Source organism: Parus major, chromosome 3 (assembly GCF_001522545.3).
Source record: "Parus major isolate Abel chromosome 3, Parus_major1.1, whole genome shotgun sequence".
Taxonomy (NCBI): domain Eukaryota; kingdom Metazoa; phylum Chordata; class Aves; order Passeriformes; family Paridae; genus Parus; species Parus major.
In genome coordinates this window covers 95,283,832-95,311,471 of record NC_031770.1, presented here as the reverse complement: position 1 = coordinate 95,311,471, position 27,640 = coordinate 95,283,832, and the positions used below count along the sequence as shown (strand labels likewise).

Here is a 27,640-nt window from a genome sequence, read left to right as displayed (position 1 = left end):
TCTTAATGTTTGTACTTTTAAAAGAAATCATACATCAACTCCAATTCCTAGTCTAGGAGTGATACAAGGACATTCTTATCTCTAAGTTTTTGTGCTCAAGACTAGTTAAGAAAGCCAAAACAAATTCACAGTTTAAAATAGCATATTTCTAAGATTTAGGGGTTTGTCAAGAGTTGACAAGTTATTTTTGCCCCACATGAATGACACTAGGTGCAGAATAGTTATGGTAAATTTGGGAAGTTATTGCTCAGAATCCCATATCTCCTAAACTCTAATCAGTTCAGGATCTGGATGTGTGGATTTTATTAATATTCCTGAACTGAGTCATATAGACATGAGTTATTTGAGGTGGCATTGCAATTTTTCCTTAGCTACTCAATAATTGCTCTGGAAAAACTGTTCAAATTCTGTTCTTGCTGCTGGAGGAAGCTGGGATATAAACCCACTTTGCTTACTTTGCAGTTATTTAAATTTATCACTTTGGAGAGTTATTTTTTTCAGAATCATGTCCTCAAATTGCCAGAATCTCATCTCTGGAGGAACTTTTATCATTGTTTCATCTGCAAAGGAAGGGGTAGTGTAAAGGATTCTTCTGCTTCCAGGCTGCATTTTAAGATTCCGATAGCAAGTGGTCTGAGTGGAGCAGGGTTGTCTCAGACACTGCAACCAGAATTCACAGCTTACCTATCGAGGGCTCTCTGCATTCAGTATTTCTGAGTCTTTCCCTGTCTGTGCCATTTGTTGTGCTGTTTTCAAGTGCCTAACTGTTCCCCATAGCCTGTAATTGCAAGGTCAGTCTAAGGTGAAGCTGTGCCTTGTTTAGGAAAAGACATGAACAGTCTGTTTAGGCCATATGTTGTTGCCTTGTCCTTTTCTTGAAGCCTTTGGGTAGCTCAGGATTTTATGTACGATGACAAGGAGCACCAAAATCTTTCAGAGTATACAACTGAGGCCAGCTTAGCTCCAGTATGCTTGGCAGCTTTCTGGGGTCTCTGCTTGAGTCTTAGATGGGTAGAGAAAGAAAGTTGTTCTGATATTTGATTTTGAGAGTTAGGTACTAAAAATTCCCTGTTTTTTCTTGCTATCTTCTGCATTTTTATTGCAGAGAACAAAGCCCACCAGGTACCTATTTTTCCCATCTTTTTTCAAAACCATATTTCCCACATCCATGGGCATGCCTCCTCTGTATCAGCCAGTTTCCAGTGTCTGGAGGACATTTTTTTCAGATAATTTTGTTGGAGATTTTTTTAAGAACTGAGACTTTCTTTGCCATGTTTGCAAAAATAAGGAAAGGGTCAAACAATGTAAGGATGCTTCTTTTACACTTTGTTCAGTCTAGGTGTTTGCTTAGCTATTAATTTGGTAAGAAGCACATAAGGACAGAGATCTATTATTTCCTTGCTGAAAAAAAAGCACAGGCTGCAGCTTTGTTTTAAAACAGATTATGGTTGCTAAGTAACAGTCCCCTAAATTGAGTGTCTTCCCTGAAAACTAATCCCAAAGTCTTAAAAAGTAAGAAATGAAAGACACGATAAATCTTACTCTGTCCATGTGATTAACAGACATTCTGAGTTAAACCTTGGTCCCACTGTTGTTGGTGGAGAAAGCTTCCGCTGACTCAAGGGCATGAATATTTCTGCACTGATTCTCATCCAGAGAAGAGAAATTTGTAGAATAACACACTTATTTGATTAACTTTGTTCTTATAACAAACTAATTACTAGATTTTTCCACATTGCTTCGACCTTCTCACATCTGCTGGGGTATTTTTTGTTTGTTTTTTTGAGGCAAATAAAGAAATACTTAAATATAGGAATGAAACTGGACATTGTCTTTAATTCAAAAGGAAGAATGTTTCAGATGTAGCTAATAATGGCTGCTTCCATCAGTGCATGTGTTTTGTTTCCCCGTGGATTATGTTAATTGGGTGTGGCACAGCTCTGCTTTCCTTGCAATGCTCACAAAAAGATGGGAAAACACATTAGGTTTTAGGTTGAGGACTAGAATGACATCCTTCTCCTTCACAGTCAGTGCTTTATAGTGTAAGTCACACCACCTCTTGATCAAGTCAATAAATCTCCTGCAGTGCAGAGACACCCCGGGTAACATCTGAGACAGTACCAGGGACGGAAGTGAAATAGGCATGGAAGTGGGCTCTGCACCTGAGTACCAAGCTCTGCCTGAGGAGGTTTATTTGCTGAAGAGAAGTGCTGCACTAACACTTTTGGACCAAGGTTAGTTCACCTGGCTGTTCCTGTGCAAGGTAAATAAATGAGCATGGTCAGGCACTTGCTTAGATGCTTAAGCCCTATCCACTCATACTGTAGACATGCCTTCCAGTAATTGTATTTGTGAACTTTGTTATGTTGTATGCTTTCTATCTATTTCTTACTCATTTGAAGATTTCAAACTGTTGAGAACTTACAGAAATTGCCAAATACTATTGCAGTTAATACTACTGCTTTTATGTTTGCCAAGTTTAGGGACCTTGTAAACTGACTTAGAATGTGAATTTCTCATTAAAATATAGAAAGCCACTTTTTCAAGTCTTGTAGAGTAAACTTCTCTGTTTTACAAATGTTTTTGTAAGAGTAGTATTGATGCCATCAAGCACAAGATGATTATTTTATGCCTTTGCAATTAACTAGACAATACAGTAAAGTGAAATTTCAAGTGTATTATTTCCCATCACTTGGTACTTCAGGTGTCCAGACCTAAGCACTGCAGGGTTTGCTTTTTTTGCCTTTGACATTGAGTGTCCCTGCCCAGGGGAGTTTGAACTGTATGGTCTTTAATGTTCCTTCCAACTAAAGCAGTTGTATGACTCTGTGACTGAGCTTTTGTGTTGGGCTTCCACATTGTTCATCCTGTCCTTGCTGTGATGTGCTTTTGGTGGTGATGGGCTCTTGTGCACTCACCTTGAAATGCTCTGAACTTAGGTCTCAGGCTGAGCACTGGCTGGTTGGAGCACATGAACAGGAAGTATGGGCAGAGTTGTATTCTCAGCTGAACATCTCTTGGCTCTTCTGTGGCTGACAAAAACACAGGAATAGGTGACCAAAGTTTTAGGAGAAAAATGCCCATTTACCTCCCACACCAAAAAAAAAAAAAAAAGTATCCAGAACATTACCAGACTCAGGGAAAATGGGAAGCTCAGGAGACTTCCCTGTAGAACAGGTACTATTAAGTTATTCTTCTTCTTGTCCCTTCAGATTTAAGTCACTGAGGATAGTTTTGTCCTTGTTTGTCTAAATGTAATCTCTTTGCAAACAGCTTGATTTTTAAAATGAGAAAAAAACTCATCCTGTAAAACCAGATCCTTTCTGTCTTCTCCTCAGTAAAAAGAGTGAACTGAAAAAATCCTGGCCATTAACTGTAACCTGTGTTGTTTCTTCACAGAGGAATTTTGTATGCTTGTGTTGAGATCTATTTAAAACATTTTCATTAATTGTGTCCGCTTAAGCAAGTGATGCAGATTGTTTGTAGCAGTAAGCAGCTCCCTCATTACTTACCACTCCATGAATCTCTGTCAACTAATGTATTTAACTACCAGATATTTTCTATTCTCATTCATCCAAAATTTCCTTAAATCATTGATTAAAAATATTGATGAGAATTAGACCAAAAATGATCTTTGAAGAACCTCACTGTTTAGTTGTCCAGTTCATTGATGTTTTGCCAGTCACTTCATTTTTACATGTGCTGGTGAAGCAAGTTTTTGAGACCCTCAGTACAGGTAAAGATGTTGCTACTTGTGTATACTGTCACTTTTAAAACAGTAAGATTTTAAAATCAAGATGTCATATAGTACTAAGAAATTTTATTTTTTTTTTTAATCTAAGTGTTTTATTAACAGAAATGGTATTACTAAACTCATATCTGTCAGAAAAGGTTAGTGATTCAATTGGGAAGACCTAGTTACCATGGAACTTGTTGACAGAAATAGTTTTATCTTTTAGCATCTATTTTTTTTTGTTGATAGTCTCTATTTTTGAATTATCTATTTAGATATCATAGAAGTCATATAAGCACCGCCTTCCCAATTTTTTTAAAAAATTTGTAGACTTCTAACAATGAAACCAATTTTTATATATTTGTAATCATGTACAAATCACCTTATATTTCCAGGAGATTTATCAATAGTTAACAACATTTTGGAAAGCCCTGTATCTTTTAGAAAATAGTAGATTCTACTATCACATTTACATTCTCATTATTTATATATTTATATATATTTATATAAAATGTATTTGTGGCCTTCCATCAGTCCTTTCGAAACAATTTTAATATTATTAATAACCATAATTGTTATTTAAATATCACAATCATAGTCATGACTGAAACATTACCTTTTACAAGTTCTTGCTGTATTCTTCAGTATTTTCTGTACCACATGCTGCCTGAAGGAAATAAACACGACATAATAGCTATTTTTCAAACCAGCCACTAAATGTTAAAGTCAATTTTTAACTGTTTTGTCAGTGGAACTCAGTATTGGATTATCTCTGTTGCTGCTGCATATGCTCACTAAACAAATTGTGTGCTTCTTTAAAAATCTAAGTGTAAACTGTTTACCAGAATGACATTCAATATAAGAATATTTTTGCCCAATACTCCACAACATGGACAGCCATCAAAGAAAGATTTTATCTGTTTTTCTGGTGATAGTTGCTACTTGAAAGGAGTGGATGACCTGCAGTATCCTGTTTGGGTTTGTGTGCTGTAGTTCTTAAATTCCACATTATCTGCTGAAAGGTGGATGTAGACACAGTGGTGTTCTGTGTCACTAGTAAACTTGAATTTCATTGTCTTAATCTTACAATCCATTGGACTGGGTTTCAGTTATATTTCCAATACTTGGGGATTTTTTTCCTCTATATATGAATATCTTCAATCTGTGTCACCTGTTACTTAAGGAACTAGTGTTTATTGTTGGGAAATTTGTTTTTTTTTAAAGTATGTAATTTGAAAAGTTCAGTGGATTGGATTTATGTTATTGTGAGACTAGCTTACACAGCACAGTGTTTGTGCCAATTATTCTGTTGAATGAAAAACCTTTCGGGCTACCCAGTCAAGCTGATGACTTTGGAGGGTGAGATTTGAAAAAGATGTGGCCAACTGAAGCATGAATCTCCCTCTATTACAAGTGACTTCACAGTACTTCTCAACTCAACCTCCCAGTGCCATTTTAGCTCACAGCTAGCCTTACAGATTTAGCAAATTCCTTCTTCTTGAGGAAAACAGGGCATTTGTGACATAGCATTCCAGATATCCCCCTCCAACATCCTGTGGTCTTCCAGGATCAGGGCAATGCAGGTTAATAAGGTGTCAGAGGCTACCAAAGGAAGCTTCTGCCAGAGGGACTACTCATTATCACCTTTTTCAGTACTGGAATGAAGAAAACTGTCCTGCCTGTGAAATGTCCTGCCTGTTCAGCTGCTCTGGAGCCTTCTCTTCCCTAGCAGGCTTTCGTGACCTTGTGGTAGTTCAGTGTATTTGGAGCTGGACAGTAGCTCAGTTCTGTCCTCTGGCTGCTTTTTCCTCTCCTTAGATGACTCATTCTGCATATTGATGTACCTTAGGTCCATCAAAGAAGATAAACCATCAGTCAGACAGCTTGCAAATTGACATTGCAACTTGGTACATTAGTGAAATGCATAACTTTAATATGCATATTCAGTCTTTGGCAGGTGACAATTGCAATGATGTCTACATTGTCACCAAAATATGAACATTAGAACACCTTGACCAATTTTAAAAATTATTGAAGTAATAAATACCTTCATTATATTTTTTCAAACTCATTTCTCACAAATGAATGATTTGTCTTTAGAAGTAAAATTGCATTGCACTTACTTCTGCATGAATTCAACAATTACCCTGAGAAGGTATAATTTTATAAGATTGACAAGAACAAAAAAAGTTTACAAGAATAAAATAGTCCATCAGATACAAATTATATTGTATTCTGTTACCTTAGACTTGCAATCTAGATATCTGGTGAATTTAAAACAAAATGCTAAGTAATTTCAGTTGGGCTTTTCCCATTATCTCCTCAGATTTTTCCTTTCTTTTCTACTGTCACTTAGTTTTAAACATGCACTTTTTATGTCTTGATCAAAGCCATAAAGAACACTGTTTTTATTTGAAAAGAACTAGTACAACATGAATCTCTCCTCTCTTTTTATGGTATGTTTATTTGTGATCTACTGTAATAATTTACAAAGATGCTTATGAGAACCTGTACTCACGAGAATAAAACTGGCTAAACAGAAATCCCTGGTAAGGTGAGAAATAACTTTCTTTCAATTAATTTAACTGCAGTGTTGACATGAAACATTAGTACAAAGAAATTTGTGTTTTATAGATCACATTCTGCTATTATGCTAATTATAAAGCATTTTCATAGGTCATCAAATTTATGAGGAAAAGAATTGATCAGGTTAGGGAATCTATACAGAAAACTAAGGCTATTTAAAGTATTCTTGATAGACCCCTGAAAATAACAAGTGCCTTATTAAGAAGAAGTCCTGTTGCTAGGAGACAGTAACCGCAGTGTCAGAATAAAATGTTTTTATTTCATATAAGAAATGCTGGTTAACACACCTAGGTAGATAATGAGCAAGGATAGCTAGGTGATGTAAAAGACTGGGTGAGATACTTAGTTTGTGAGATATGAAGCCAATAAAAAGTGCAGGTCTCTAAAGGCTGCCTTGGAGTAGTGTTCCCAAGAACAGACAAGTGACCAAGACCTGTTTGAAGCTTGACTGATTTCATATTGTATCAAAACATACCAGGACATCTGTGACAAATTATGCTTGATTGCCATAAGTGGCTGACACAATGGCTCTGCCCTTGCAAATACGGGAATGTGGGTGAACAACATGAAAATGCTTTCAGACATTAACTTGTGTTCCATGTTGGTGTCCCTCCATGTACTTTGGTCATTCTTTTGTGAAAAACTTTGCTGGCAGAATTTTTCATAGAAGCAGTAAATGTTTAATACATGCAAGTAAGTATTTGTGGAAATATCTTTTGAGGGGAGGAAGGAGGATTTCTTTCAAATATAAAATTACCCTACTATGTTTAACTTTTCAGATAACAGAAAAAAACCCAACAAACCAAATTAGTAAATTTTTGAACTTGCTCAGAATCAGACTATATGTCTGATTTGTGAGCTAAATGGAAACAGAAGAATTTTAAACTACTCTTGGTTAATTTGCACTGGGTGGGGGGAAACAACAGAATTCAAAGGTAATTAATTTGAAAAATTTATTCTCCTACAAAGTCAGCCATTCAACCTGAGGTGTATTTTCAACCTATTCCTCAGAGGATACAGGAGCAGCTGGAGAAGGGGGCATGTTTTGCAGATAATCACATCATCTTGAGACAAGTTATAGTTTGACTGTATTCTTACCTGACAACTATACTGATCATGTCCTACACTTTTTCTCTGGACATGCTAGCAGCAGAAACTGAGGAAAATACCTGTTGTTCAGTGAACCCTTTGGAAACATTTCTTATATTTCAGATAATTCCCCAGAATGGATTCTTGCTATGGTGATATTACACTATGTAATAATATTATATGCCAAAATTCCAGCTTTTGACCTAATTTAAATAAATCTCTAGAGTTGTTTATAGGCCTGGCAGTAGCAGACAACTGCACCAGATAAGAAAAATGCCCTTAATTTTTATACATGTTCCTAGATAAGCTCTTGTGTATCTAGAAGTCCATAAGGGTTCCCAATCCTTCATAAAATTCATGTATATATACAATTCATACTGGAACAAGGAAATAGTTATTCATTGTAAATTCAGATGTTTTCTTAAATAGGTCTGAAATTATGCCATGATACTATTGCCTTGGCCTGTTCCCATTAAGGCTTATCTCATGTACAGTTACCTTTTCAGTCCTCTTTGTAAAGAATACATAGCTAGTTCCTATCTGAGTCTGATTTTCTGACCCTCCTTTGCTTATGTGCTTTTTTCTCTTTTCAGATACTCCCTTGCAAATCTCCATGTTTTCTTCTATGCTCCAATTGCTGCAATGTGAGGAATGTCTCAGACTTTCTATTTGCAGACAGTTTTCATGGTGACAGCTTCTGCTCAGACCTTTCTGCCATGGCTGTATGTTCCTGAAGCCATCAGTTCAGGTTCATGTCCTCCTTCAGATTCTTCCAGAACTAGATGGGAGGATTTGTTCTTTCCATTGTTTCAGATAGCCTTAAATATGAGTGTAGTTATGATCCTTCACAGGTGCTCTTGATGGCTGAATTGGGGGTGGTTAGGGGTGTTTAAAAAACATCCATGCATTCCTAGCTGTTCCAGGGCAAGAATGGGCATGGGGGCATTTATGTTTCCTCTAATGGGTACAGGGTTTTCAATCAGTACTAATGCTATATTCTACTGAATGAGCAGTTGAACTTGGTGAATAATTTAAGTCAAGTTTGGGAAATATATCTGGTGCATCAAACAGTATGTTTTTATTTCAGTGAGGTTTAAAAAAATCTGTGTTGATTCTGCCTTTCAACAAAAACATAGGTACATAATGCAAGAAACAAGAATGGATTGACTAGGAGACCAGAGGACACTACATTTAAGTGGAATAGATAAGCAATGAAAATATAGTTTGAAAAGAAATAATTAATTAAAAAAGCAGATGTGCTGATTTTTGCAAGATGGCTTCTTTCATATAATTGCAAGACAGTTTCATTATTATAATTAACAATTTGCATATTAATTATTATAATCAATAATTAATATTTTTATTAAAATTTGATATTTGCTATTGCTTCATCTATATATATGATTACAAAAAATACAATGACCCAAATGTGTTGTTTCATGATTCTCTTTTCTGCTAAGATCAAGTTCACTTTGTATCATAGTGCCTGTTTTTTCAAGGTACCGCTGCCAAATGACGTTGCAATCTTAATTATGTTCTTTTAATCTAGTTCTGCATTTTTAATTTCAAAGTCAGGAAAAGTCATAATTAAGGTTGCCTGTACAGTTTTAACTTAGCTTTTGTGTGTATGTCCATCCTGATAAGAGTGTTTAATTACACAGGCATGGCCATTTTTTTACCCAGTCTGTGAGCACCCCCGGTCCTGTATGCATGTGAAGCTATTGAAAACTTTTCCTGTTACATGCTCTTAGGTCTCCCTTATTGCTGGCTAGCCAAGTCTTGTTATGGAGAGACAACTATTAATTCCATTGTGTCTCTCCAGTGGTGTTTATCACTGTTGTTTCATGTGTCTTTCAAATAGATGTCTTTTCATATGAGTGAGGTTGGTATTCTTATCTTTCTAAAAGGAGAAATAGAGAAAATTTATTGTCATTGAAGTTTGCTAATTCTGAGCATCCAATTTGAAGTGTCTACAACTTGGTTTTTGGGTCAACTACAATGCTACTAAATCCACCAAATTCTGCACAATTCTTCCTTTGGACAGCTTCTCCTTGGCTGGAGTCAGCAAGGAGGACACAGAGAAGCAAGGTCTCTGCACTGTGACATGTACTTGAGATACCCAGAACTGCAACTACTGGGGAAACGTAAACCCAATATGAACTTTTGTTATTCTGAACCTTGAATTCTCTCCTGAAAACATAGAGTGTACACCTTCTGAATGTGACAGATAACCACCTTTCCAATGGGAGGAAGAATTACTTTTCTTCTATCCAGTATACTATGGGTTACAATTCCCACCTAGGCTGAGACATGAGTTTCTATTTTTGTTCTTTCTAAGACTTTGCAAATGTATGTGATGTATCAGGGCTACATCAGCAGATTATGTTGGAGATGGAACATTTTACTAACTCCTATTAAAATGGTTACATTTTTATGGATAAGTTTGGGTTTTTTGTTAGAGTTTGTTTTGATGAGTTTGAGATTAAACTAATTTGAGAGTGGTAGGGGATGACATGTGGGTCTGTCACTTAAAAATCAGAACATTCATGTGGTGACATTAGTATTTCACTGTATTGTGGCTATGGAACAAAATACCTGACCAATGCACTTGACTGAATATACCCTTGCCCTGTCTTCTCCAACACAATAGAAGAGTTCAGTTTCAAGTCCAAATACCTCAGTATGGACAGAAAAAAAGCAATATGAAGCCGAAATAAAACAGTGAAACTTCAGATGGTTTTACTAAAACCCCTAACATGTGAAAACATATTTTTATGATTTGACCTTTTGGTAATCATTTGGTTGTCTCTTGTTTTAATTTGCTTAAATCAGTGCAACAAAACTGAGAAGGGGGAAAGTTGCTGAATGTTTGTTTTCCTTATAATGAAATTATTTAAATAACCCAAATAAGAGCCATAATATTTTTGGTATTGCTTTTCTTTGTGTACATGCTCATACTAATTCTTTCCCCTTTAATCAGGAATATTAGCATAAGGCCATGATAGATGTGAACAAGGTTATAAATAAAGAAATGGTTTTGTTTGAAATACAATTTTGGACTAACAGGTCCTTGAGCCTCATTTTAAAGAGTGTTTTTTTGGTTTTTTTTTAATTTAGCCAAATTAAAGATTTATAATTTAAATTATGAAAAATGAAAGAGCGTGCAACATTAGCAAGAGGTTAACCAGAAGCAAGGAATAAAGAAATGAGTACTGGTATTCCTGAGTTAGGACTTTTTTAGGAATTTTCATTGATCTTATAGATGGGAAGCTTTTGAAGCTCAATCAGGACAAAAGCAAAAGTTTGTGTGTACCTGGAAAGGAAGAACAGCTCCAGCACAGGGTGGGGAGCTGCTATGGTCAAGTGACCTAAGGGTCTTGAGGGACCATGAGCTTGAAAAAAAGCAGAGATTAAAAGTTTAGCACACTCGTGTATCTGGCTGCAGTTAGGACTTAGAATTATGCAGGGAAGGAAACATGAAAGGAAGTACTGTGTAAAAGGAAGTACAAGTAAGTGTTGACCATTTTTAAAAAATATGGTCTATGAGCTTTGAGTAAAGCTTTCTGCAGCTTTGGTGACTATAAACTTTAGTCTGGGTTGAATTGTCAAAAGAACAGATTTCCATGGGATAGACAGTACGCTTGATCACATTTTCCTTGTATTACATCTGCGAGCCTGCCTGTAAAGGAGAAAAACAACAGAAAAACCCAGTTTTCATACTGCAGAACTCAAAAAATGTCTGAATCAGAAGAATATTAGCAAAAAATACTGTAGATTGAGAGTTAATTTTTAGGTTTTTGTGTAGCTTAGTGTGGTATCTTGCCATCACATCCCAGTGAAACAGTAGCCAAGTATCCAATTTCTCTAGCCTTACTCATATTGGCCTTATCATTTAAAGGATACTTCAGAAGACATACCAGTGAAAAAATGCAGTGTTTTCAGTAGAATGTTTACTGGGCATGATGTGATGCTGACAATTAGGCTGACAGTTTCTGTACTCAGGCTGGTTTGTGTGCTACCAGATTGGTACACATAGCATGGTTGTTTCTACCAATCCATATCTGAAGCTTTGTGCCTGCAATTACTATATTGGACAAGGAATAAGCTGTGATCATAATATATGTGATGTGGGAGGTCTTGAAATAAGCTCTCTTCTCAGTGACTGGCAGGAGAGCCTGAATGGCTTTGGCATAGAGAGCTGACATGTATTTCTGAATTGGTTTCACCTTTATTTCAGAGAAACCAGAAGGATGGTAATTTCATCATTTCTTAAAAGTGTTATCAAGATCTATTTGAATTTGGAAGATAATCCAACAGAGTGCTTTGCATCAGTAAACTTCATAGGGCTCTATTAATTTGTCATGCTCGACAGGAAGAAAAGCAAATTGCAGGAAGTGCATGTGTAGTGCTCTTAGCACAGTTTTGGATTTAGCTGAACCTTACTCTTCAGTTCACTGGCTTGCATGGCATTAAAAAGACAAGAAAGGTCAGTCAAATGGCAACTTCAAAAAGGTTCTTAAATTCCAAGGATGCCTCTTGACTTTGGCCAGGCTGGTGAATCCTTAGCTAACTGTCACAGTATGCCAGTAGACAAGCACTCTAGATGTAAATTGTGTTCTTTTGATTTTCAAATAACTTGTAGTGATATAGAAAAATTCCCAAGTTCCCACCACAATAAAACAAAATTGATTTTGTGAATTTGTTACTTAAAGTTTTTAACAGGTTCTAAAAGAGAAAGGCTTTGATGTGTGTAAAGCTGTTTATGGTGCTGTTTAAGATTTGACCTCTCCCCTGATGCGATTAAAAGTGGCAATATAATTAATACTTCTTTCTGACACTAGGGCCAGCAGGTCAGTACTTGCCAAAGAAGGAAAGATTTCTATTCTATTTCTAGGAGCCAAATAGTAGCTCTACTTTTTGAAGTTCTGCTTGTACCAAATGGGATTTCAGTTTGGTAGATAAGGGAGCTGTAAGCAAAATCTCAAAAGTGCAGAAATTAAGGATTCTTTGAACTACTTACCATTGACCTACAAGTTTCTTTAACCCCTGTGGACCTCCTGCATAGACCTGTAGCCAGTTTGGCATATATATATATATATATTTTCACTATACCCAACTGTTCTTCACATGAACAGTGCAGAAAATTGTAGTAAGGCTGGCAAGCTTCCAGAGTTAGCAAACCATTGTAGAAGCACCTTCACTCTTTGAAGAGCAAGCAATAAAAAAAAAAAGGAGTGTTGCTCACATGTCCACAGATGGAAATTAGCCCTGATCATTTATGGATGGCTGTAGAATAGTGGCATAAATTAGAAATACCAATGAAATGCTATTCAGGTGATTTAATCAAAGACATCAAGGCCAACTAGTTCCAGAAAGAAAGTGAAAAGGAGCAATTCCAGAGATGACTGCTGATTTCACTTGTTTCAATTAATACACTTCAGCGCCCTTGAAATGCCTCCTGTTGATGAATACAATAGTAATGACTACTGAATCCGTCAAAAATAAAGATGTTTATTGTGGGTGACTTTTGAATTTAGAACAACCAGAAGACAAGGTTAAGCCATTGGGATAATTTGAGACACCTCACCATTGCAGTAGATAGCACTCTCATTTCTTGGGTAAAATGTGCCTGTGTGCACTGAGTAAGAGGAAGTGGAGTGTATGGGCAGCACCTACAGAGGTCACAAAACACATCCTGTAATAGAGGGTTTTCTTTGTGTACCTAAGAGATAGTTATACATTAGTTCACTTTCCAGGCTAGACATATTTGCAATTGTGGGTGTGCTTGGCCACTGAGAGAAACTCTTCTGTCCATCAATACAGGTTGATTTTATCTAGGTACTGCTCCATGAGTATAACATTTCTTCTCCCAAGACAAAAAACCAAGCTACTCCCTGGAAGTATTTTTTGGATTCTATTGACCAGCATTTTCCTCTGCATTGTGACAACTGAAGCAACTAAACAGACTGATCCTGACCAGATTAGGTAGTGCCCTTTAAAAATTCTGGATGAATACTAGGCTTAATTTTTTGTTGTGCAGTAGATTTATAAGTTTTAATGCCTGTGAACACCTGTGGATAGATCCAACTGTGGATGCAAAACATATCTTAAAGCTGATATCCTAGAATTCCAGATAATGAATCAATAGCAGTTTTACTGCTGACTTCAACTGGAATATAAATAAGTATATAATGATAATAACAGCATTGCAGTAGCATGTCTAATAAAAATTATAAAAAGAAAACTAGATGTAGGATAGGATATTTCAGTTGGAAAAGATTTACAAAGATCATTTAGTCCAGCTGTCTGGTGGCTTCAGACTTCAGACACTTAAACATGTAGTTAAGGGCATTGTCCAAACACCTCTGAAATTCTGACAGGCTTGGGGCATCAGCCACCTTTCTGTGACAGAAGTGCAATACAGAATCCATAAGAATCCCTTTAGAGTAGCTAACTGCCCCAAAGAATTGCACCTTAATCACCTTGCTGTAGTCAGTATTTATAATACGGTCACTGTTTTTTATTTGCCATGGAAGATACATACGGTTGTTTTGGGTGAGTTTTCTGGGAAAGAACTGGGGGGAAGACCCCTTTTTGTCTGTATAGTTCCAACTATCTTAATTTAAGTTATAATGGACAAATTCCCAACTTTCTGGTATTCTCTGTTAGAAGCCAATCCCAAGCCTGTCACCATGATGGCAAGGAAGAGAGTCTTTGGAGAGGCAGCATCTCATTTGCAGTGAATTCCTGGATGATTTTTCTTAAATTGGCTCTTCCCCAGGAGTAGCTTAAATGTGGTTATCCATTTAAATAGTTTACTACTGGGAAAATAAAGCTCTATAAAGTACAAGATCTCATTTGCAAAGGGGGTCCTGGGGATCGAAAGTGGAAATGCATGTGCCATGTGTTGCAGTCTCCATCCTCTGCTTTTCCTGCTGTTAGGAAATAATTTGAAAATTATCTAAAATAAGAGCAGTATATTTCATGGCTGAACAAGAGGCTCAGATCTATCTCCACAGCAGAACCCGGAGTGGTAGCCTTTAGCAATAGTTCCTGTAGCTTACAGGAAAAACAGAAGTGAGCAGTTATTGGGAGGAACAGCACAAACTCCTCCCAGGAGGGATGTCTCGAAGGAAAGGCTTGGCTGTGGTGTATGGGGGCCTCTGGCCATGGTTATACTACTTAAAAGAAAGTTCCCAGGACTGTTCTTTGGTCATAAGATCAACTGCATATAGCAGCTTGTGTCTGTGATGTTATTAAAAAAAAAAGGGAAGAAGTCTCATGCTCTGAAACAGAGGCTGCCTCAAAAATTTTTGGCTGGCTGATTGTGCCTTGAATCATTCCTATGCCCAGACTATGCCAAGGATTGGTCTAAAAGCAAGAAAACTTACTGGCTTTCAGTGCAACATTTCTTCTCAGAGATCCCTTGGAATTATACAATGAAAGGGGTTTCTTTCCCCTGTATTGGGTTTGCATGGCTCATTTTTAGTAGCATGATGGGGCCACAGAGGTGGCTTCTGTGAGAAGTTTCTGGAAGCTTCCAGAGCATGTGGCAGAGCCAGTCCCAGGCACCTCCAAAGACAGATGTGCTGCCGGCCAAGGCTGGGCCAATTAGAGATCTTGGTAACACCTCTTGATAAATCAAGACAGAGGCTGTTGCACAGGTGTAATTTCAGCCAGAGAAGAGAAGAGTGAGAAGATGTGAGAGGAACAGCTCTGCAGACACCAAGGTCAGTGCAGAAGGAGGGGGAGGAGGTGCTCCAGGCACCAGAGCTGAGATTCCTCTGCAGGCAGTGGTGCAGCCCATGGGGATCCACAGGGATGCAAAGATCCACCTGCAGCCAGTGGAGGCTGCACACTGTACATCCACTGCAGGTGGATGCCTGGAGGAGGCTGTGACCCCTGGGTGAGACCCCTGGACAGAGGGCAGAGAAGTTAATGGAGAATTGTGTCCTGTGGGAGGGACCCCACGGTGCAGGAGGGGAAGGACTCCTGTCCCTGAGCAGTGGGAGAAGCCACAGGTGATGAACTGACCATAACCCCATCCCCTGTCTCCTTGCACCACTGAGAGAGGAGGTAGAGCTGGAAGGACAGAGGGATGGGGGGAAGGTGTTTTTAAGGGTTTATTTTACTTCTCATTATCCTAGTAACAAATTCATTTTATATCCATAAGTTGAGCCTGTTTTGCCAGTGGTGGTATTTGGAGAGTGATCTCTCTCCCAGGCCTTATCTCAATTCATGAACCTTTCATTAAATTTTCTCTTCTCTGTCCAGCTGCAGAGGGAAGTGAGTGGCTTTCATGGGTGCCTGGTAGCAGGTCAGTGCCAACCCACACCACCACCTAATTTAGGGAGAGAATAAACTAAATCCTTGGGTCCAAACCATGAGTGACAAAAGCTTTAATGAAACAATGCTGCTTTCATACATCCAACATTTCTTCACTTGGAATGACAGTTTGGGGAATATCTTTTGGGAAATATGCTCCAAAACCATCCCAGACACAATGAGTTGCCCTGAAAATAGCAGCCATCTTACTAATGACAAATGAGCACTGGCCCTTGGTACTTCAATGCTTCTTTAAAAAATCAGATGTTTTTAACACTATCACAAAGTTCACTAATGTGATGTTTGTTGGAATGGATCCTGGTATCATCTGTAGTTTTAGTTTTATTATCCAACAGAATTTTAAAGTCTCAGAAATAATTTGCTATATTTGCTTCAGTTTGGGTTTAATTTTTTTATATTTTTATTTTTTTACATTTGGTTAAAATTTTTTTGTTTGATTTTGAGTAAATTTATTTTACTCAGTGCTCAGGCCCTTGTGTAGTCTGGGTTTGGCTGAATTCTTTTTTAAGAGTTTAAAAGACATCAGAGACACATCTAGGAGTTAAACATAATTACAAAATTTTGGGGAAAAAATGGGGGAGGGATCTTTAAATGTGATTTTTTTACTCTTCTGTACTATATTGTTAATATAGTAAGTTAATGGTACACGTTTTTCTTAGCATACTATTGGCATTAAAATTTAAAACATATATGGGATCTCTGGACTGTTATATATAAATGAAGAAGACAAAACTCCTTTTTAGGTAAAATACATAACTTCAAAATATGTGTATTTCTCCTACATATTCCTCATTTTTTTCTGCTGTCTCTTTTATCATAAACATGAAAACTATTTATGGTCCCTGAAGGAAGACACAAAATTTAAGACTGCAGGTACCACTCCTTGGTTTTTTGAATTCTCTAAAAAAACAGTGATTTTGATTTTCTAAATAGAATCACAGTTATTATACCCAATATATGATTTTTATTTATTTTTTGAGGGTATAGCTTGGAGAGGAGAGCTGAAATTTCACATACCTTATAAAACCAGCATTTTATCATGTTGGTGTTTGTCTTCTTCTGTGAACAATGGTTTCCATTAGTGTCTTTTACAATTACATGTGTTTGATTATTAATGCATTCATAAAAAAATATTTTTTTAACCTATTTCTATTTCTTTATTCATTCTGGCTGGGAAGGAGATTTCTTTCTAAAAAGACAAAGAGCTTGAATCTAATTGTATTCTCAGTTTACTTTCAGCAGAGATTTTAGCTGATCTAAAGTAAAAAATGTTTTTTTTCTGTAAGCCTAGTGAACAGAAGCTGTGCTTTCCCATTTTTCCCCATTTTTATTACCTAATTGTTATTCCTTATTACAAAGCGTCTGCCCTTATGTTATTTATTTATTTTGCAGCGGGTTCTTTTCCTTCACACTTGCTCTAACTGGTAGTAAACCCTTAATGCCACAGTGACCAATGGTAAATCACCGTGTCTGACACTGGGAGACAAAAGAAGCAGGAGGGATCTGTGAAAAATGCCTGCAAGAAGCAAAGCACAGCGTGGATGGAGATGATTCACGTCTCTGCAGTGAATCTTCAGTAAAAGGTAGCAGAGCAGAACCAAAGACCATTTTCACTCATCTTGAATTCATTTCACCTGATCTCTAAAGTATTTCCCTGCTACCCACCAGAGCTTTGAACCAGGCTGCATGTCTGAGTACTGCTTTTTCCCTTTTTTTTCTTTTTTTCTTCTTTTTTTTTTTTTTTTTTTTTTTTTTTTTTTTTCCCCAAAAGAAATGAGTGCAAAAAAGGCAGCTAACAGAGGGAGAAGCTACAAGCAATGAATACAGAAAAGAAACTGATTTGGACATCTGTCTGTCCATCCCTTGAAACTTTCACAGATTTTTATGCAATCTGACTTAGAATAAGAAGTTTTCCAAAAACATGTAATGGTCTAAAGTTCCCAAGTTACTTAAATGCTTTTGGAAAAGTTGCTGGAAATTGATGCATCCATATTTAAACAAGGAAATGTTTCTATTTAACAAAGCCTGCTGGTAAATTTTTGTCTGTTTTTATTGTTATTTTAACTGTTTCCTTGAAAAATTAGTTTTTGTTTTCTCTTTTGCAAGTATCGTAATGTTTGATTTAGCAACCTGGGGCTATCTTATTCCTTTACAAATCTATGTAAGTCTTCTGGTTACTTTTTAATTAAGCAGAATCAAACCTGTTGCCCTTCATCCTGAAAAGCTATAGCAACATGCTTATGTGAGTCACAGACTCAAAGTAAGTAAATTTAAGCTTGCATAGATAAAATGATACTGAGTTGAGGGTGACCTCATAGATTGTTGTGTTCCTTTCTAGCACAGACAACTGCAACCATCATAAAAGCTGATTTTCTTTGGATTTAAACCAGTGATAGGGCTAGCCCTGTTAGTATGACTGAAAAGACACTGTAATTTCCTGCCTTCCTGGCTTTTCTGGTATTCCAGCTCACTCCTGCAGGACAAGAGACTTGGGATGCAAGTCTGAGTGCTTTCTGATTAACTTCAGCTGAATTGGAAAAAATCAACACAAGATTTTGCCACTGTTGAGGTACTGAGCCTGGATTCCTCATATGTAAAAATTTCAATTTAATTTCACTGGGAGTTTACCAAGATTACCTTATTAAATTCTTTGGGGAGGTGCCTGCATTTTTCCTAGCTGCTGAAGCTCTGTACTTGTTTCCTATTCTTTCCACAGCTGAGACTTTCAGTAGTCATCCCCCAGGTTCCCTTTTCTTTTAAGAATTGTTGGCTGGTTCTCATTTTTGTGACTGAATTTTGGAGCCTTCTGAAACAAAAAAAATCTTTTAAAAAAAGTTTGGGCCATGTAGACATAATGCCATTGTTACTTCTGTAGTACTACACTGTGTAGCTTTTGTTATAAGATTCATTCCAAATACACTGTTAAAAGGGAACTGCTAAGGCCTGTGGATCTGAATCTTTGCTAAAGAAGCAGTAATTTACTACCCAGAAAGTGATAGACAATGAGGGGAAATCATAATGCCATAGGAAAGTGAAGAATGGCCCATTTCTTCTTGCACAATTAGAACAGAATATTTTTATGCTAAGTGGTCTGCTTTGCAAACATACACAAGAGCCCCTGTGCTTGCATCTTAAAAGAATAAGCCTACCAATATATCTTCTCCTCATTGATGCTATATGTTGTAAGGGGTTTTTTACTGTAGAGGTGCTTTTGATTTGCCTGGGTTATAAAAATATGGCATCAATCTTCTTATTTTGCTACCATCAGTGATGTTCCAGTGATGATACCTAGAGGTGGGTGTCACTGCATGTCAGAGTAATGGCAGAGAATACAGAGTGCTCACCCTGCCCTGTCTCAGAACTGCAGCTATAGCTCAAGGTGGCAGACAAAGGGAAGAGAGAGAGAAAACATGTGCATGTGTTTGTGCACGCGTAGGCAGTGCTAACAGAAGGGAATTAGCTGGCTCAGAGCTTTGATTATTGACTACAGAGAGTTTCAGCTCTGGTCTCTTGTGTGAATCAGTCAGATCCACAGTATCCAAAAGTGGTTATCAGCTGATGATTGTTTGATTGTCTGTGAAGTAATTAGTTTGAACTGGGCTCCCCCAGTGAGACTCACCTGGTGTCTGTGCACCCCTTCCAGGTGCGCTGGGGCAAGGTGAGGAGGTGATGCCTCCAGGCAGCCCCAGCTCCCTGTAACCCTCTCTTTGCTGATTTAAGGGCTGTCTCTGCCACAGCTCTGCTGATAGCTTGCTGTTGTAATTGCACCCATCTCAGTGAAAATGAGCCTAATAACCCTGAGAGCTGAAATAATCAGTATTGGTTAACCTGGCTGGTTCTGCCAGGGGTGTTGGGGAGATGACCACACAAACCCTTCTGCCAGTGGGCTGGAGGAGCTGTTAGCAGTGGGACTGGCAGATGGGGCTGGGGCCAGCAAACTGTGCAGCTGACACAGCTTCATCTGCAATGGGATTGAAGGGGATCTACAAACACTAGTCTGTTTTCTTTACTCTTGTGAAGAACCCCATTTTCAGGGACTAAATTAAAGTAGGAAATCACCTGTTTGGCCTTACTTGCCATCCTTTGGTTTTCCTGTTATAGACACCAGTCAGTTAAGTCTAAACCTTGGTCCCATTATAAGAATGGCTGTATAACCATTGCTTGCTTTTAAATAAGAAGTTAGTTTTTAAATGATGAGAAAGTTTGAAATTCTGTGATCTAAAACAATGTAAAGATGCTCAGTGAAGCAAATAAAAGCACTTGTCCTAACTAGCCTGATAAACAACCACTCCTGTGGCTATTCTTTACACCTGGTCAAAGTGAGAGTGGAAACTCCTGGATTATTCCAGTCCTGCAGCCAGGCTGTGGGACCTGTATGTAGTAGGACTTCCAGCAATTTTGACAAGCACTGAATTCACTGTTCAACATTTTAAAAGAGTGAGAAGTAGAGATTTTTGGTTCTAACATTTCTTGGGTTGTAATTTTGCATTAGTGATGTAGCATAAATCATTTACTGTACTAATGGGCTGGGAAATTTCTGTGGGATTGAGCAGCAGCAACTGTGCTAGACACAGGTGTGAGGTGTGGCCTTGAAGTTTGCATTTCTGGAGCCACTTCTCTGCATGAGCTGCAAGCAGCCCTGTAATGGAAGTTGTCACCTTTTGGCCTCAACACCTCTAACCTCAAATAATGATCAAAAATGTGAAGTCTTTCAAGTTAAAAGTTTTGCATCCATCAGGTTATTAATACATAGAAGAGAAGGTCTTTTACTCAGTCATGTTAAAAAGCTGTTGAAAGCTTCTAAACTGGAGCATGATTGCCATTATGTAAGAATACATTTTTACTGTTATTTTAATTAAATCCTCAATATGATCTTCATTGTTTCCTGTCTCATTATTTGACATGCAACATATGTTAACTCCTCTAAAACCAACCCACTGTCACAGTTTGTGTGTGTTTTACACATATCTCCTCCAGCTGTATCACCTGTCAAAAAGCTGGTCACCTCTAATGATCTGTTTAGTCATCTGCTTCATATTATTTCAAGTTAAAGTTTGTTTTCTGAGATAGCTGGAGATGTTTTCTCCTGAGTGTCTCTGCTGCATGGCCCAGCTGGGAGGTGCAGCATGAGGGGAGCTTCTGAGGGTTGCACCATGGTATTGCCTGCACTTTGGATGGAGCATCAAAGCAGAACAGTGCTGGTTAAGCTAATGAGTACTCTGTACCTTGGCTGGGTCAGACATTCCATACAGATGAAAAGTGAACCAGGGCATTTCCTCTCAACATTTATTATTTACAAGTAGCTCAGCTGGAGCTATTTGCACAACGTGGAGTGACAGGTTTGCTGATTGCTTAAATTGAAACTTTTGTCCTCTCTAAGTATTACTTGGTACCAGCCACACAACTCCACCCCACCTGGTCCAACTAGTTTACATTTTAAATAAAGACATGGCCATAAACAGCCATTCTGGCTGCAGCAAGGTTGGACCCAGCAGTTCCTATCCATCCCCACCCTATGCTGCTCATTTCTCCTCATGGTACCAAAGGGTAGCTCTTATGGTTCTGCAGGCTTTACTGTTTGAGAGGTTTCCAGAGAGGGCGAGAGATTATCCTACCTATAAAACCCTTAAGATAGGCATTGTAGACAGAAGTTGGGAAAGAAGGGAAATCTGAATTACAGCTGGACTGATGATTCTGTCACAATGCACATTGCCCAAAATCTGGAGATGTCGTTGTGCTGGTGAACTTTCTGAAGAAATGTTGTAAGACAATACCATCTGTCCAGGATCTGTAATGTTCTTTATTGATTTACCGAAGTCAGTATTATTAAGGTTTTATTTTCAAGCATTTATTTAAAGTTGTATCTACTTGTGAGTGTTCACAATGCTGTATGCTCATTTCTTTTTTTCTGTTTACTATGTCTAGACAAAAGCATGGACCAAGACTTACCAGAGCTGATATATTATGTGGTGTTTTAGCACAAATGCTTACTGTTCAGTATAAGATCAGCCATGACAGCTGATGCTTTAAAATTTATGATGCATCATGTTGACAATATTATTTCAGCTCTGAAACATACAAACTCTACTTCAGTCTTATTGTCTTTGCACATATGATTTTAAGCGAGAGAGAGAAACTCTGGACCAGTCTGACAATTTTATATCTTATTGCATCATATAATGTGGATTATATACAATAGAGATGGCTGAAAAGTACAGTTTCCCTGCAGACTCTGCCCTGACAGATTTGCAGTCTGCTGAATCCTGCAGAGAATCGAGGATGTGCATTATGCTGCCTCATCTCCTGCAGGATGCTGTGAACTTTCAAGTTGTTTTCACTGTGTAATTCCTACAGTTTTTAAAGTCAGCTAAGAGCAGTAGATGTCTCAAGTGATACATACAAAAAATGCTATTTATGAGCAGTATTTTCACATTTAGGGTAAAACACATTGTAAATCTGATCATTGTCTAGTTTGCTAATACATGGTACATTGTGCTGTGATGTAAAGCTAGAGCAGAGCACTTACCACATGTGGAGTACTATTACTTAATTGAATGCATATCATGTGCCACAAAAGCAGACATAATATATATAAGGACAAAAGTGGAATAGGATGATGTGATGAAGAAAGGCACAATGCTTTTTGCTTTGACACCAGATGATGAAGTGACTGCAACCCATATATTTCAACCCTTGTAAATCATGTATTTCATGCCAGCAATGGTATTTATTAATTTACCCTCAGCATTAAAGTATTAATATTATAACTTGTGAATAATATAGTCATATGCAGAATTGTATATTTTAAATCAGTGGTGAGTTTGCCCCAACACTGCAGTAAAGAAACCGTAGCTTCAGGGTTTAAAATCCAAATTAGTAATGAAGTGAAGAAATTGTTGGTTTGTTGGTGTCAGATTTGGCAGGGCAAAGCCAAGCAGTTTTGTAAATTTAATCCCTCCTCCACAAAGACTACCTAAGCTAACTATTAGTAATTTGATATTTACTGTTTAATGAGCTTGGATTTAAACAAATAAATTTTCATCTTTGTGTTTATCCTTGTGAAAGTATAAACTGATGTATTATGCAATTAGAATCATTCCTGGTAAACCCACCATCTTCCTTCATTCACACTGACTTGTCTGTGTGTTCCCATGTTGACACCTTCATTTTGAATATCCCTCTAATCCCTTATTTATTGATTTATAGCTGTCTCATCAAGAACACACGTCATTTCATCTTATTTAGCTTCTGTTGACTACAAGATGTTGGTAAAAAGCAGCCTCTTCCCAAGCAGCTTTTGACTTTCTGCACTTGGGTTCATGGCTGGCTCAAGGATTTGCTCTTGTGTGCTCTTGGTACTATGAGAGAAAATCAGGCTTAAAATTACCTCAGCCAAACCATCCCTGTCATGTGGAGTGAGCAAGCCAAGCAAATTTCTGTATGATGCAAAGAAACAAGTACAGTAAAGGGGCAGAAGCAATTCTGATGACTACAGCATGTGCATAGAGAACAAATTATATCTGAACTCTATGTGTAGAAGCATTTCAGACCCCTTTGAATTTGAGGGGTGGGATTGCTGTAAGCCATTAGCTTACGTCAGTATTTAACCCCAGACCTACACAGCTACTCAGTCACTTGTCCAGTGGGATGGAGGGAGAGAATCATAAAGATAAAAGTGAGAAAACTCATGGGTTGAGCTAAAGACAGCTCAATAGGTAAAGCAAAAGACACTCAGAAGCAAAGCAAGGCAAGGTAATTAATTCACCATTTCCTATGGGCAGGTGCTTAACCACCCCAGGAAAGCAGGTTTTCATCATGCATAATGGAGACTTCAACAAGCACCATCAATCCAAATATCCCCCTCACCTTCCTCCTACTTCCCCCACCTTTATATGCTGAGCATGAAATTGTGTGGTGTGGGATATTCCTTGGGTCAGCTGGGGTCAGCTGTCCTGGCTGGGTTCCCTCCCACTCTTCACTGGTGTGGTGGGGTGAGGAGCAGAAAGGTCTTGACTCTCTGTGACCACAGGTCAGCAATAGATAAAAAATCTCTATTATCAACACTGTTTTGGTCACAAATGCAAAACACAGCCTCTTAATAGCTACTATGAAGAAAATTAACTCTCAACCCAAACCAGCTTGATTTCACCAGCTCCCATCTCTGGCTGTCTTTTCATATTTCTTCCTGAAATCCAGGCAAGACCTTTTCATTTATGTACCTCATTGTAAATTCCCTAACAGTTTTAGGAAGTGGGACAAACAGTGCAGCAATATTGAGACAGTATAAATAGTAGTATTTGCACCATTCTTTCTTTAGAAGCATGCACTGATTTGCCCTCATGATTCTTTTCTTGTTTGAAGAAGATAATATAATAAAAATAATACTAAAATAGTAAATATTAGGACTTCTGACTTAAATAGTCCTTACTCCAGAAGCTTCTGGTAAGCAGATGCAAGTGTCCATTAACCATATACACACCAGAAAGGGCTGGGTTTAAATTATTTATGTGGAATGCTCCGTGGGAGGCGGATAAGCAAGCACAGACAGCAGTTGCTGCTGTGGGGGGGTGCTGAGCTTGTCACTGGCCCTGGTGTGAAGAAATGCTGCATGGAGGGGTTTTAGACAAGCCTGTGCATGAGAGTTGAGGACCATGTGTTTGTTTTGAATGTTTTTAATTTCTTTGATAATAGATTATTATGTACAGTGCAGGGAACAGAGAGCAACTCTCACCTCTCCTTCCAATGAATAGCAAGTCACCTTATTCTGTGATGTACAAGGCAAAGTAATTGCATCTCAAACTCATGGTGCATTTTTGTTTAGAAGGTTATCGCAAAATTGATTTATGAAACAATTTTCCCTGTTTCATGTCAGAGAGCCCATTTTCTGGTGAATAATTAGATGTAGGTTTTCCCTGTATGGTGACATACACTTCTGTGAAGCAAGGTATAGTTGCTGCTTTTCATTAAATAAATCTCGGAGGAAATTTTGTCTAGTTTTTCATCAGAACTTTTTTTCCTGTGACATCATTTCATTGCTTGATTCTAGTTGATTTTGGAAGAGTAATTTTTTGAATTGTGTTTACCTGTGCTAACTATGACATGCAGTAAACAATTATCTTGTGCTACTCTGGAGGTAACTGTTGCTTTTCATCTCAAAGTTATAATTTTAGATCAATGTATATGAGAAGACCTGTACAATATAATTGCACTTGACATAGAAAAAAATTGTCTTGCTGGTCCTCAAACTATCCCCTGGGCTTGCAGCTTGGTAGTGAGCACCTCAAGACAAAAATATTCTCCTGACTTGGTGCCTTTATTTTATCACAGTCACCTATCAGACACAGCCACAGTTTATGCACACTGACTGAAGATTTTTTCATCCCTTAACATAGATTTTTAGGTAATTTTTCAAACTTTGGTACCTAAAGTTATATACATAAATTATTGCTTGTTTTTTTCTGGGTATCCATTTTAATAATGTAAATACTGAATTGAATTCAGATGCCCAGTATACTTAATCTCCTAAATTTGAAATAGTGCTCTGCCTTTTATTAGACATTGAATTGAACTAATTTTTTTTTTAGGAAATTACAGGGTTTTCAATGAGTTTCCTTACAATATAATTCAAAACTCAACAAGTTCAAACAAGTTGAACATTAAATGAGCTATTTACTTTTTATAGCCTTATATTTAATCTGGGAATTCAGCAAACAAAAACTTAGAGAATATATTTTTTGTTATTGACATATTAACACCAAATTTTTTAAAAATAGTATTTTTATTAATTTCTTAGAGTAAATGATTTGAAACATACTATAAAAGAAAGAAATCATAATTCATTGAATAAGCTGATGCTGGAACTCCAATTTTAAGGAACTGTGGTGATTCTACAAATCTAAGATCATTGTTTCAAATAAGTTTCCTTTTAATTTGCAGATATTTTCACTTCCTCCTTCCCTCAGTGTAGACTGAAAATGTGTATTTTTTCCAGGGAAAACAATACTCCATTCCATATCTAAATTTTGAATCTGTCTTTCATGTCAGTGGAAGTAATCTTGACAGTACTTTAACACAAATGAAACCTATTTTATCTGTGATGATTTGTTTACTGTTTGTTGCGACATATCTTTAAGAATTTTTTTTTTTTTTCAAACTTAATATTGGAATTTTTTGGAAGAGAGGAAGAGAAGAAGGGGATTTTGTTCCAGAATATTTTGAGTAGTAGCACCATGGATTCTTTTTAGCTGGTTTTGTAGATACACAGTTTCTCAAATAAAAGCACTGTAGATACTGTATTGAATGCCTGGAATTATATTTCTCAGTTGTTACCATGTGTTAGGCTGAGTGTTGTATGGGAACTATGAAAAAATGTAATTTTCTAAACACATAGAGATGAAAGAACTATGTCAAGTCTGGCGAGTATATGAAATATTAACAGAAAATTCTGCAATGGATAGGAGGGCTTTTGGAAGCCCAGAATACATGCAGAGTAATGCAGGGTCAGACCTGTAAAAGGATGGGAAGTTTAAAACTCTTCAGACAGATGATTTCTGGCAAGGTAGTCCAGAATTTTAACTTCTGTGACCTTCTACCAAACCTTAGATAACAAAGGCAGATTAGAAATAGTACTAAACTTTGGTCATAAAACTCATTCACCCAGACTGTAATCTTCCTTAAAATAGAAGTTACAGCCTTCTTGGGAGGACCATTCCTAAAGATTAACAGAGCATTCACTACTTGTGGGGGAAAAAATGGGCCTAAAATTGGAAGGCATCATTTTCTAAAGCAGATATGGCGGGACAGAGGCAGCGAGTTGTGGTGAAGGGAAGCAAGGCCACCCTGGTATCTCAGAGGAAGTCATTAGGAGGAACTTGGTGTGGGGGAAAAAACGCTCTCTTAGCATGAACATTACTGAGAAACTGGCTGGTCCCCACACTGGCTGGCTCTGCTGAGTGGAGGCGAGACAGACTCAGAGCTCTGATTGTATTGACCCGAGTAATAAAAAATTTAAAAAGAATAAGAAAAAGATATTTTTTTTGTAGGAGCAGAAATGAGTTAGGAAACTGATTGCGGCACAGACTGGTTACTTATTGATCACTGTTCAGGGCAGCTGGAAGTAGAATAAAGGGCACAAGGATGAGAAAGCCAGCAGCCACTCCACAGACAAATGGATAACCTCTGGCTAGCATATAAGAAAACTGGGATTCAGATGCATAGCCCCTTGATCATGCTATATGGCAGAAATTTGAAAGAGAAGCAGAGATGGGAAACTTATCTCTTTGTGAAGCTTGTAATTATACAAATTCTTTCATTGCAAATTTCCCATTGCTGTCCTGAGTGGTGTGCCAGCCGTTGTACACTGCGATTTTTTGCATATATTGATATAAACAACCATGTTGGTAAGTAGATGGTTGAGATCAGTATATTTGTGTTGCCATTAACCAATATGCATTACACCATACAGAGAATTATTTATTCATACATTGAATAGTTCCCAATGGACGTTTTCCAATCTACATGGAAAATAGGCTCTGTGAGATCAAAATATAAATGTTATAATTGAAATGGGAAGGTTTGGAGAGGGAAGAAAGTGTAATTTTCTCATATATTTGTTCATTAAAAAGTGTATTTTCTTAAGAAATGAAACAACTGGCTGCCATGCTGCCCTCAGTCTCAGTGCTATTAAGAGACTGACAGGTATTGCAGCAGACTAACTTTAGTACAGTATTGAAGAAGACTGCTTGTAGATTGCTGCAGAGGATGTTCTAGATGCTATTGTGTTTTGGATTACTCTGCTGCAGGATGATGAGTAGAATATGTACTCAACTCCATTATATCTCACCAATGTGTGCTACAACCTGCAAGCACTTCTGATCTTCTTTAGAA

At 37.5% G+C, this 27,640-nt stretch overlaps 1 long non-coding RNA gene across 2 annotated transcripts in view; it reads left to right on the top strand.

The window, feature by feature from the left end:
• The window catches only part of LOC107202166, a 38,829-nt gene extending 18,216 nt beyond the window's left edge, over positions 1–20,613 (top strand). The window contains exons 2-4 of one of the 2 annotated variants that reach the window (XR_004496516.1): positions 2,087–2,234; positions 8,002–8,156; positions 17,147–20,613. This is a non-coding gene — a long non-coding RNA (uncharacterized LOC107202166). The remainder of the gene's footprint in view (positions 1–2,086; positions 2,235–8,001; positions 8,157–17,146) is intronic. The other variant, XR_004496517.1, reaches the window with a different exon arrangement.
• Positions 20,614–27,640: the final 7,027 nt, after the last annotated feature.